This window comes from Etheostoma cragini, chromosome 1 (genome assembly GCF_013103735.1).
Source record: "Etheostoma cragini isolate CJK2018 chromosome 1, CSU_Ecrag_1.0, whole genome shotgun sequence".
NCBI classification, from domain to species: Eukaryota; Metazoa; Chordata; class Actinopteri; order Perciformes; family Percidae; genus Etheostoma; species Etheostoma cragini.
Window position 1 is genome coordinate 27,396,284 of NC_048407.1, and position 11,142 is coordinate 27,407,425.

Genomic DNA, 11,142 nt, shown 5'->3' on the forward strand with positions numbered 1-11,142 from the left:
CTGAAATTGCTAAACAACAAATCATTAGCTGAGGTAGGCAGTTAGGTGGACAACTTGTGGCTGACTAGATTGGAAGAAAAATCAAATCAATCAAATTCTTCTCCTTTCCTTTCAGGCTGAGCTTGTGAATACGACAGACTGTAAGTTACTCCTGGCCCCATGCAACTTTTCAAATGTGCCAGTGTGGCACTCGAACAGCTGTGATACCAGGAGATGAAAGTTATTTTACCTGAATGACTTGAGCTTGTGTTTTCACTTGGTGCCACCAGTTGCAGTTCTCACTTCTCTGACTTGTGATTATGGCGACCAGCCACTAGATGGCAGCCTCAGAATACGTCAAACATTCTGCAATGCATTTGGTCTGCTGAGCCTCTGGACAAACAGTAATAGTGATCTTGCTCTACGTGTCTGACATTTAACGCCTAATGAATAAAGCTTATATTACATATATTTCCGGATAACCTCCCAATATTTAATTTGGCAAACATTTATTTACAGTCAATCCCACAACACCTTTTCTTTCAAAGGCACCGTGATTGACAGAAAATTTACAAAAAGAAATAAAGGCCCTGGAAAATAAATATGTATACTTCTTAACTGATTTGAAAATACATGTCTGTTTTATGATGAGTGATGTTAACTAACATTAATTAATTTCAGACAATGTTAACAGGCAATGAAAGGGACAGGCAATAAAAACACATATGTTCCCTTACCTGTAGTGCTATTTATCAATCTATGTGGATTGCTTTAGTGTGAGGTACCCAGTAATGGAGATATCGGCCGCAGAGATGTGTGTCTCTTTCCAAAAGTCATGACCCAGTTACTCAAGATGATTGGTTGTTTCATGTAGGAACTATTTTCTACCAACATACAAGAAAAAAACCATATTACTAAACCAAAGCAAGTGAGTCATAGAGGAGAGCCTCTTGCTAGTCTTGGCACAAGATATGAACATTTTGATTTTATTCACTTTATTATTTATCTTGAACAATCAACAGTGTTGCAAAATAAAATAAAATTAAATGAAAACACAAACAGAACCAAAGCCCAAAAAAACTGTGAAAAGGATAAGTTTGACAAGGAGCAGGTGGACGAATACGGCTTGTTATGTCCTGCCCCTACTTGACAATGTCATATTATTACAAAACAAATAGATATGCAAATACAGCAAATCAAATACAATCTTTCAAGTCTAACAATAATAATAATACAATTGCATGAGCCACCTTTTTAGTTAGGTTAAGTTAGTTATTTTAGCAAATTGGGGGAGTATTGCATTGGGTGTGACACGTCACTGGGAATTAGGAATATTTACAGGTGTGGTAAGTGAGAGAAAGGTGTGGATGGCAGGGAACACACGGTTCTTACCATGAGCACGCCACAGCCCTTTATTAATCTATTTCATGTGATTGCCCCTTTTCTACCTTTATAATTAACGAGAACAACGCCCAAAGTCAATACTTGGACTTAAGATCTTTTTGCTACACGTTGAGAACACCATGCCATCAATGCCGAGGCTGATAGGATAGCCTCAACAACAATAATAATGTTAACAGCACCCTCTTGGGCTAAGCTGTAATGTTAGTTAGCACAGGTTAGCCGGCAGTGTCAGTTAGCTATAAACCAATCTCAAGCTACCAATGCAATGTTGGAACACGAGGGACTTTGGCACGGTGACATGGTTGACAGGTGTAGTCAAATTGATAGAAAATAGTTCCTACATGAAACTGCTCACAACCAGGTCTATGGATCATCTTGAGTAAGTGGGTCATGATTTCTGAAAAGAGACATTAATGTTGAGGTTTTCAAAAGTATTTTTTGGTGCTTTTATCACCACAAGCTGAAAGCCATCTAGTTCAATTATATTAGAGAGAAGGCCGAGCCAGCACACGTCAGCGGAGTGGACCAGTGAGAATTTCTGCTCCCCGCTCACAGAGAGGTTCTTTCCCTCCGCTCCCCCGCTCAAAGCCGCTCCACTCAATATCGCTCCACGCTCGCTCCAATTTAAAAGAGAAAAGATCTGCGTTATATTTAATAGATGAATGGCACCCACCCTACCTTCATGCCCAGAGCTCCACCAGAAAAATGGCCGCTGGATGACAGGCTCTGGCGGCATGGAGAGGGAGGATGGCTGTTTCAAACTCACAGAAGAAAAGAGAAGAAGAAAAGGAAAATTGGAGTAGAGGAGCTAAGACAACGCAGTTTAAAAATCTGATCTGTGCTCCAACCTAAATCCTCATGCTCCTTGCTCACTCCTGCTTCACTCACATGCTCTGATTTCTACGGCCAATATCTCCAGCACTGGTTAACTCACACCAAAATAACATAGATGTAAAAAATAGCATTACACGTAAGAGGAAACAAATTCATTTTTGTTTTGAGGGATAAGTTATCTGAGTAATAACAACACTGTCAATGCGTCCTTGTGATACAAGCCTTCTGTGATCATGCATGCGCCCCCATCGCTCCTCCACACAGTTGCTAGTAGCCAAGGAGGATTGCATTTGGCAATGGCTTGAATATAGGAATATTTGTGTAACTCATTTTTTAAATAAATTGTCAGAAACTCTCAGGTGATGTACCCAAACGCAGACCAGGACATGGTCGATAGTGAAAAAGGTGAGTATTCATTGAAGACAAAAGGTTATGCCAGACGTGAAGACTGATGAGTCCACGTGAGGGGATGCTGATGGTGGTGACGAGCAGGTTGGGAGGTGAATGCTGGTGAACAGGAGTCTTGATGGTACGATGTGGTAATTGGTTCTGGTTGCCAGGCAGGGGTGAAGGGAAATTCGGGGTGAAGGTGCTGCAGAGCGAGGAACAGGAATCAGTAAAGCAACACGCAGCAAAGCAACAGAGATTAACTAACAAACAATTTAGACTGACACGCAAGCACAACAAACGAGCATGGGCTAACGATCCGCAGGGACTGGATGTTAGGCACAGATTAAAAAGTGTAGGGATGATGATCTGGACCAGGTGAGTAGAAACAGGTGATTGAAGATCAGATGAGAAACAGGTGAGTGCAGTTTCAGGGGATCATTGCCCGGCAAAAGGAACTTAAGCTGATGTAATCAGTTATGTCATTGTCAAATATTGTGTAACACTGTGATGCTAATGAACACGTTTTGATGTATTTTCCAGACCATCTTTCCCCACAAACACCTTGTGTAGTTCCTGAAATTTCATGAGATAAAAAACAACTTAAAAGATTATTTTCTGAAAGAAGGGTTTTCTCTGTGTTATGAATTCATGGCATTTAGCTACATGGCAAAATCTAATTGGCTGGGAAAGCTTAGCAATCCTTGCCTCTCAACATTGATTAGGATTTTCTAGCACTGTGCCTGAGGGGACTTAAGTCAATCCAATTACCTTTGGCTGCCACTATTAGCTTGATGTGGCCCCAGGGGCCCTACCACTTTGTCTCGAACACTGAAGATCTGCATTTGTGGACAGTAATTGCCATGTAGCCTGGCAGCAATGGTGACTGAAAGGTTGACCATGGTATTATATTGTCTCCAAAGCAGCATTACTGATCTGTGTATTGCTGGACTGAAAGCAACTCATGGAGGTTTCAGTCTGTGGGTCTGGGTCTTATTCCTGCCACACAAGGTGTAAGTGTACTGTAACACAAGTCTCTGTGTTACATTAAGAGGCATAACTGACCTCTCAACTGATAGTCAACAAACTGCCTTTAGACTTGATCAAATATTATATGTAGAGTATTATCATCCCTATTTAATATTGATTTGCACTTTGTTTTGTTAAAAGGAACAGTATTGCGCTGCATGCTTAACCTGACCTGTCTCCCATTTCTACATCTGCTGTACATCCTCTTTTTAAATCTGATGTGTAGGGTCCTTTAACCTGATTGCTGAATCAGATAGGCGTGTGTCATAGCAACAGCATTGTTAAAAATTGTACACTTACACAAACACTTAAATCTCATTCTCAAAACAGCAGTGACTGCATTCATCTTTAAGGAAGGGGAAGTTGTGGAAAAAACATCTCATACAGTACGTTCTGCATCATGGTGGAGAGTTTTAACAAGAGGTAGAGTAAGAGAAGTGTGTTCATTAAGTCGGAGATTGGTTGCTTGGCATATTCCAGGTTTGATTCGAGATTTTTCAAATATATTTAATTTACCTGCAAGGATGTGGATGCCACTTTAGGTTGGTTCTGAAAGTTCCACAATTACGTAAACCAACTAACCAGTGAAGGCAACGATAGCATTTCTCGTGTTGTACAAGGTAAAATGACATTGGAGTCTACTCAAAACGCTTGCTGTAAAAAGGTCAATTGTTGTTACTTTCAATGGGGAAAATGCAAGGCCTCATTTTTGCCTGGATTTAGCTGTGTGTGTTAGGGCTGTGTGTTGTCAAACCACAGCCTCTCAGCACCATGGACAGGGCTTGCTGGAGCTTTGAACGGATATGTGATCACCTAATTTCATATTTATTGGTTGTTATGTCATTTTTTGACTGTATGTGATTGGCAGTTGTTTTGCTCCCTGTGTGAGGTCTGGTGGTTGCTTTTTGGAATGTTTTACTTAGTTTTATTTTTTGAGCTGTGACACAGTTGTTATTCATTAACCTGCTTTATATCCTCCAGGTGTTGTGTAATCCCCTCTGTATGCCACTCAATTCCTCTATTACACTTCCACACCAGATGTCCGGGCTGAAACTATGAATTTGTTTGATAAGAAAACAGCTCAGATAACGTATGCCTTTCCTCATGCACACAATTGATGCATATGTTGTGTCTTATCACACAGATAGTTTGGTAAAGCATGATGTGGCATAAACAGCATGGTTAAATTACAAAGTCTATTCTGAAAGTACAATCATATTAATAGTAAATATGCTTATTACCTTTTTTTGGTAACAAGTTTCTTATCTCACTCTTTTATTCCACTTTTTTTCCCAGCAAACTGTTGTCTTTTGTTTAGTTTACATGAGAAATTACTTTTTAAAGAAGGGCCATTGAAAATCTGCAACAACAACTTTCTTTCTTCTTTTCATTCACACCAAAGCTTTGCTCAGTATTGCATAGATTTGTTAAGGACACACACACACACACACACACACACACACACACACACACACACACACACACACACAAACACACAAACACACAAACAAACACACACACACACACACACACACACAAAATCCTTTCAGGAAATCTTCTGCTGATGGACATGATAACATCAGGACCATACTCCATCTGTGACAGATTGCAGACTAGGAACCAGCTCAAACTGGATTAAAATGAAAGCGTAAAAGAGGAACAGAGATGAGAGGAAGGTAAAAATAGGGAAAATAAGGGTGTGGAAGAGAGAGGAAGAAAACTGAAAGGAGCCCAAAGACCAGACTCACAAGAGGTGGAGACAAATCCAGGGTTAGATAAAAACAAACATCCTCCCCTCATTAACCACAGGACATGTTTATATTTTTCCTATCTATGGAGCTAAAACAGTGATGGTAAGCTTTTGGTATTAGAAATTAAATGTGGAATTAAATAAGGAACATTGGCACTAAAAAAAAAATCTGCTAAAACATTTTCTTCTTTCATTTTGATGATTTTTGCATAATGTGTTGCTGGGTTACAGGTGCACATTGGCGACAGCAACACAGGACGTTAACCTGTTTCTTTGAACCTGTAATTGTTTGCCCTCTGTCACTAACAGACAAGTTTGCAAAGTCTTACTTGAAGCACTAAAATTGCTAAAAAATAAATAATTATGGGGGCTTAAGGCCCCCCCTTAAAAGGGTCTGAAATTGCCACTGTGTATTTATGTTCATCTCAATACACATGGATTGTAACGCACAGGGTCCGTTATACTGTACATGTTGATTCAGATGCTGGTTTGTCCTATCAATGTTAAGAAATCAGGGATACCTTTGTAAAATCTATATACAAAAAGTTTAGAACTAGAAAGTCATGAGTGAAGTTTTACTTCTTTGGTACGTGTTTCTAACATTGCATACCTGTGGTCCATCTGAACCAGGCTTGCTTAGACCAATCAATACATTTCAATCTCAGTTTGCAATGCACTGCAAATTACTCTAGACAAAAGAAACAAATTAGGGTGCTATAAAAGGAAAGTCTAATGTCTAACTATTTGGAAATCCTTTTCTTAAGAACTTCTTAAATAACACTTTTGGGAACACTCCCCATGAGGATGGATGGAAAGTGTAACACAAATTTAAGCCGCAAGCAGTCAGTGACTGGGGACTTTCAACCGTCATCTGCTTATCTCGGTTATCCACTTCCCTCTCTTCCCACCACATCCCTTTTTCCATATAGGAACAAACTGTAATGTGTTTTTCTAGATTGTAGAGTTCAGTTCACAACATTAAAAGTAGCCTAGCTCACCAAGAGATGTCTCCAACATTTTGTTGTCCATAAAGATGCATAAACAATGTTTTGGCACTGAGCAAAAAACTTAAACTTAAAAACACAATCAGCATAGATATGCCATTGGCTAATGAAGTACCTATTGCCTATATTTACGCATCCAGAGGACATAGAACAACATGAGTATCCCATCTGAGGTGACTTTTCTCCACCGGTTAAATATTTACAATATTTGGTTGTGCTTTTACTCTGGTTTGGTCTTTATTCATTTACTTGTCAATTTTAAGTAAAGACCTGTTTTGAGAATATTTTCACCGCTTTACCGTCAGAGAGCCTTAACTTAAAACGGGTTGGGTTTATTTACAAGAAGCATGAGTCAAAGGCAGGCCAACTGCATAGTCTGTTACATTTTATTACCTTTTTTTAGTAAATCTTCCGCATCTCACTTGGCTTCCTCTCAATTTCTCATCCCAAGCTGCCGCTTTAATGAACGCAGTCCATCACTTAGTTTCATGGTTAATTTAACTGGCGCCTCCAACAGAACAACTGGGCCCAGTCTGGCACCTGTTGTATAAATGAGCCAGAACTGCCACTGATTATCAATGGTGTAAAAGCCCTTAAAAAGACAAAACTTAAACCATGTAACACTAACTCTAAATAAAGAGAGCGGTGGTTCGAGCATTTGGTAAGGATGGTGGGGCGCCTCCCTAGAGAGGTGTTTCCAAGCACGTCCAGCTGGGAGGAGGCCTCGGGGAAGATCCAGGACTAGGTGGAGGGATTATATCTCCAACCTGGACTGGGAACGCCTCAGGATCCCCCAGTCTGAGCTGGTTAATGTGGCTCGGGAAAGGGAAGTTTGGGGTCCACTGCTGGAGCTGCTTCCCCTCCATGATTTGATACCGGATAAGCGGACGAAGATGGATGAATGGATAAACAAAGAGGGAATTATTGCTTGTTACATATACCTGCATGCACACACATACACATCCAAATGCTTACCATGCTTACCATGTCAATACAGGTTTTTACACTCCTGGTGCACACACATTAAACGTAAATTCACATACATAAACAAACACAGGGAATAATGTAGCTGCACTGTGAGCCTTTGGTGTTACCATAGTAGACAAAATGATATGTAAAGCATTTTACTTTCACATCAGTGCCTATTCATACAATTGGAACAAGTACTGCAGTTTATTTTTTAAGTATGCATTCTCTTTGCACTTTGTTTTAAAAGTCCTGTTGGATCTGGTTCTGATTTGATTCATTTTCATTTCTGTGTGAAGACGATTCAGATCTACAACTGTCCCTGTTATTGATGTTCAAGAGATAAGCATGGATGTAAACTGACATGTAAGGTCAGCATAACTTAATCTCACTGACTGATGAATATCTTGTTTTAATTTAATTTGTAATGATTGAATAAACACAAATGTCCTCAGTGTCAACAGTGTACATTTAATTCACAATGAGATATCATCATGCTTACGATTAAGCCCCCAGCGGTCTTATCCTCACTGTGAAGATTTAAAAAAGCGGTACTCTAAATTGCAAAATCAACTTCATATCACCCCTGGAAATGTCATGCAACACCGTGTTGAACAAGATGTAGACCTATAGTGTGACAATGAATGGACGGAATTGCCGTCTTTGTGCACGGACTGGTAATTTTAAGAAATTAAAGGAAAATGTGCGGGGAAACTGTCTATTTTTAAACATCAACCTCACAGTAACCCTCCCAGAAGGATTTTTATCAGATTTTTGTGGTCTGCAATGGAAGTTTTTGCATTGTGTGTGGACACAGAGTATGTTTGTGTGTGTGTGTGAACCTGCTTTCTAGTGAAAGTATGTGTAAGCAGACACGCATGTAAGAATGTGCGTTCTTAGGCACGCATACAGACAATGGGGCTTGCACGCATACATTTGGCAGCTTTACGAGTCCTAAGACTTTAATATGAAGTTACACAGTTTGGCATATTTGTGTAGCTAGCAATAAATGACTTGAACTGTGGGAAGACCGAAATCACATACTGACTCAATATTTTGAATGTCTTTAACCTGACGTGGTTTGATGTGGAGGGGCCCAGATTATGGATGACAACTCCTACAACATAAACAATATGGTTTTATTGACACACAAAGATACACAGCTTGTGTTTCTGTGACATTAACTCATTTAAGCTTCAGTGTCCAGGTTAACCTCATGTCCTGAGGTCAGAAATGTTTTCCAGGAGTTCCGAGAAGCTGTGTCCGTACGTTACAATATCTTATGTGGGAATCAAAGTTTGACATTTATCAGATTCATGTCTGTTTTCACTCAGGAGACAGGAAACAGGCACAACTTTTTATAGAACCCTTTGCTACTTTGGACAAATAAGGAGAGAATCAAACCAAAAATGTGAAGGAAAGGGTCACATTGTATTTAAAGTTCTCAGATTTTTGTGAAGATTGGACGTAGTCCAGGTTCTTGGTGGAATTCACATTTATTGGGGTGGTCCAAGATATAAACAGGAAATGCATCATGCACAGAGTGTGCCCATGGGAGGTGAGGAGTTTCCTGCTTGTAAAGAATGCTGGCCGTAATGCTATGCCCACAGCTGCTCTGATGTTACAGACTGCCAAGCCTTCAGTGACTCCATCACACCAATGGTGAATATAGTGAACATTTTACTAAAATATATCAAAATGCAACTTCCACAATTGATTCATTACCTTCAGACAACTATTTATTGTATTAAAAGTGTTCTTGATGTTTTTTTAAAGTGTACTAATTTGCATGCAGAACAGAAAACAGATGGGAGGAGGCCTCGGGGAAGACCCAGGACTAGGTGGAGGGATTATATCTCCAAACCTGGCCAGGGAACGCCTCGGGATCCCCCAGTTGGAGCTGGTTAATGTGGCTTGGGAAAGGGAAGTTTGGGGTCCCCTGCTGAAGCTGCTCTCCCCATGACCCGATACCGGATAAGCGGATGAAGATGGTTGGATGGATAATTTGCATGCAGAACAGAAATCTGAACATTGGATAAAGCCAGGTACAACGTTTTTGAAATGAGTCTATACTTTTGAAAATTAGCTCATAGAAGGCGTGTTTATCCAGCATTGCAGCAACTCATGTCAGGTAGACCTACCTTTCTTGGGTGGCCATATAGCTCAGTTAGTATATGCCGTCCATATATAGAGGTTTACTCCTCGATACAGCGGGCCAGGGTTCAACTCTAACCTGCAGCTCTTTGCTGTACGTCATTCCCCCTCTCTCTCCCCTTTCATATCTTCAGCTGTCCTGTCAACAATAAAGGCTGAAAATGCCCAAAAGATAATCTTTAAAAAAAGATTTACCTTTCTCAAAAGCACAGCTGTGGAAAGATTGTGTTCTCATCCAAGGACAAAAACATCATGCAGTAATAATAACACAGTGATTATTACACATTAACAACAATTGATTCCCTCTTCTTCCTTAGTGAGTAAAATGTAAAATGTAACATATTTCATTTCAAACCTTTATTAAAAAATTAGGGCCAATTGAGGGAGACCCTCATTTTCAGTGAGGTTTTTTTATTTAGGTGATTTTTACGTACAGGATTTGCTTTCTTTGGGATTGTTTTGTAGTTTTTCTTTCTGGTTATTCTTTTTCTCATCCTCTGATGATGACGTGAGTGATGCGGAGGTCAAGGAAGAAGCTGCTCTCTGTTTGTTTTCTGTTTGTGTCCATAAGGAATAAGAACACATACACAATTTTACTTTTCAGCATGGAAGTCTCAAACAGTACCTTATAGTACAGTTTGTTGCTGCTTAACAGTTAAGTATTTTTACACAAGTCACGCCTCGCCTTAGGAAACAATATAATTGCTACAAAGAACAAAACAGAAGCAGATCAAATAAATGTAACCATTCAATTTGGCATTCAGAAATGGAAAACACTTACTGGTGCCAAGGTCAAATGCTCAATTACCAGAAAAAAATTTTGTTCAACATATTATTTAAGGATTGTTGTTGTCACTGTTGGACATCATGTTGCAAAAGCTCACAGCTTAGTTTTCTTCAAATTTCCAAGAAAAACAAGGAAATATTTTTTGTACCAAAGAGAGACACAGACATTCTCTGGTTAACCCAACCGTCATTGGATTTAAAGACCACAGCAACACTTACCCACTACCATAACAGGTCAGCAATTATGCACATCTTTGATATTTACTTCAAGCTCTATACTATGTACTATCTACTAGTATATGCTCACATTAAAGTACTGTATATACAGTGGACAGATCTCATGGGGCCCAATCAGATGGTTGATACAAACAACTGCTCCATACAAGTTACACTGCTGCCTCTGTACTACTCATAACAATTGCATTTCATAAGAACTTTGTGAGCATGTGATAAATCAGTATTTCACTGTAGTTACGGAAGCAAAACAAGAGGAATTATCCTCCGTAACATTTGCCAAAGGGGTTGCATGGGGCTCAGGGTGTGAATACAACTAATTTTTCTACACATCACCTACACTGTTCTCCTTGTGGCAGGATTCTCTCTATGAAGTTTTCCTGCCAGCCACAGTGGGATTTTACTTTTCAGTCACATGGATTATTCTCTGGTAACTGGATTAGGAGTATAGAACAAGTCCTCAATTTAAAGAGGCGCATTACAAAAATAGCTCTCCTTGTCCCCAATCATGTTAGAGCTGCCAATTAAGAACCAGTCTGCGGCAATGGTCGGAGTTGACTTTAATTGGCTGAACAAATTCAATGAAAGTTTGTGGTTTTGACCTTTTTGCTGCAT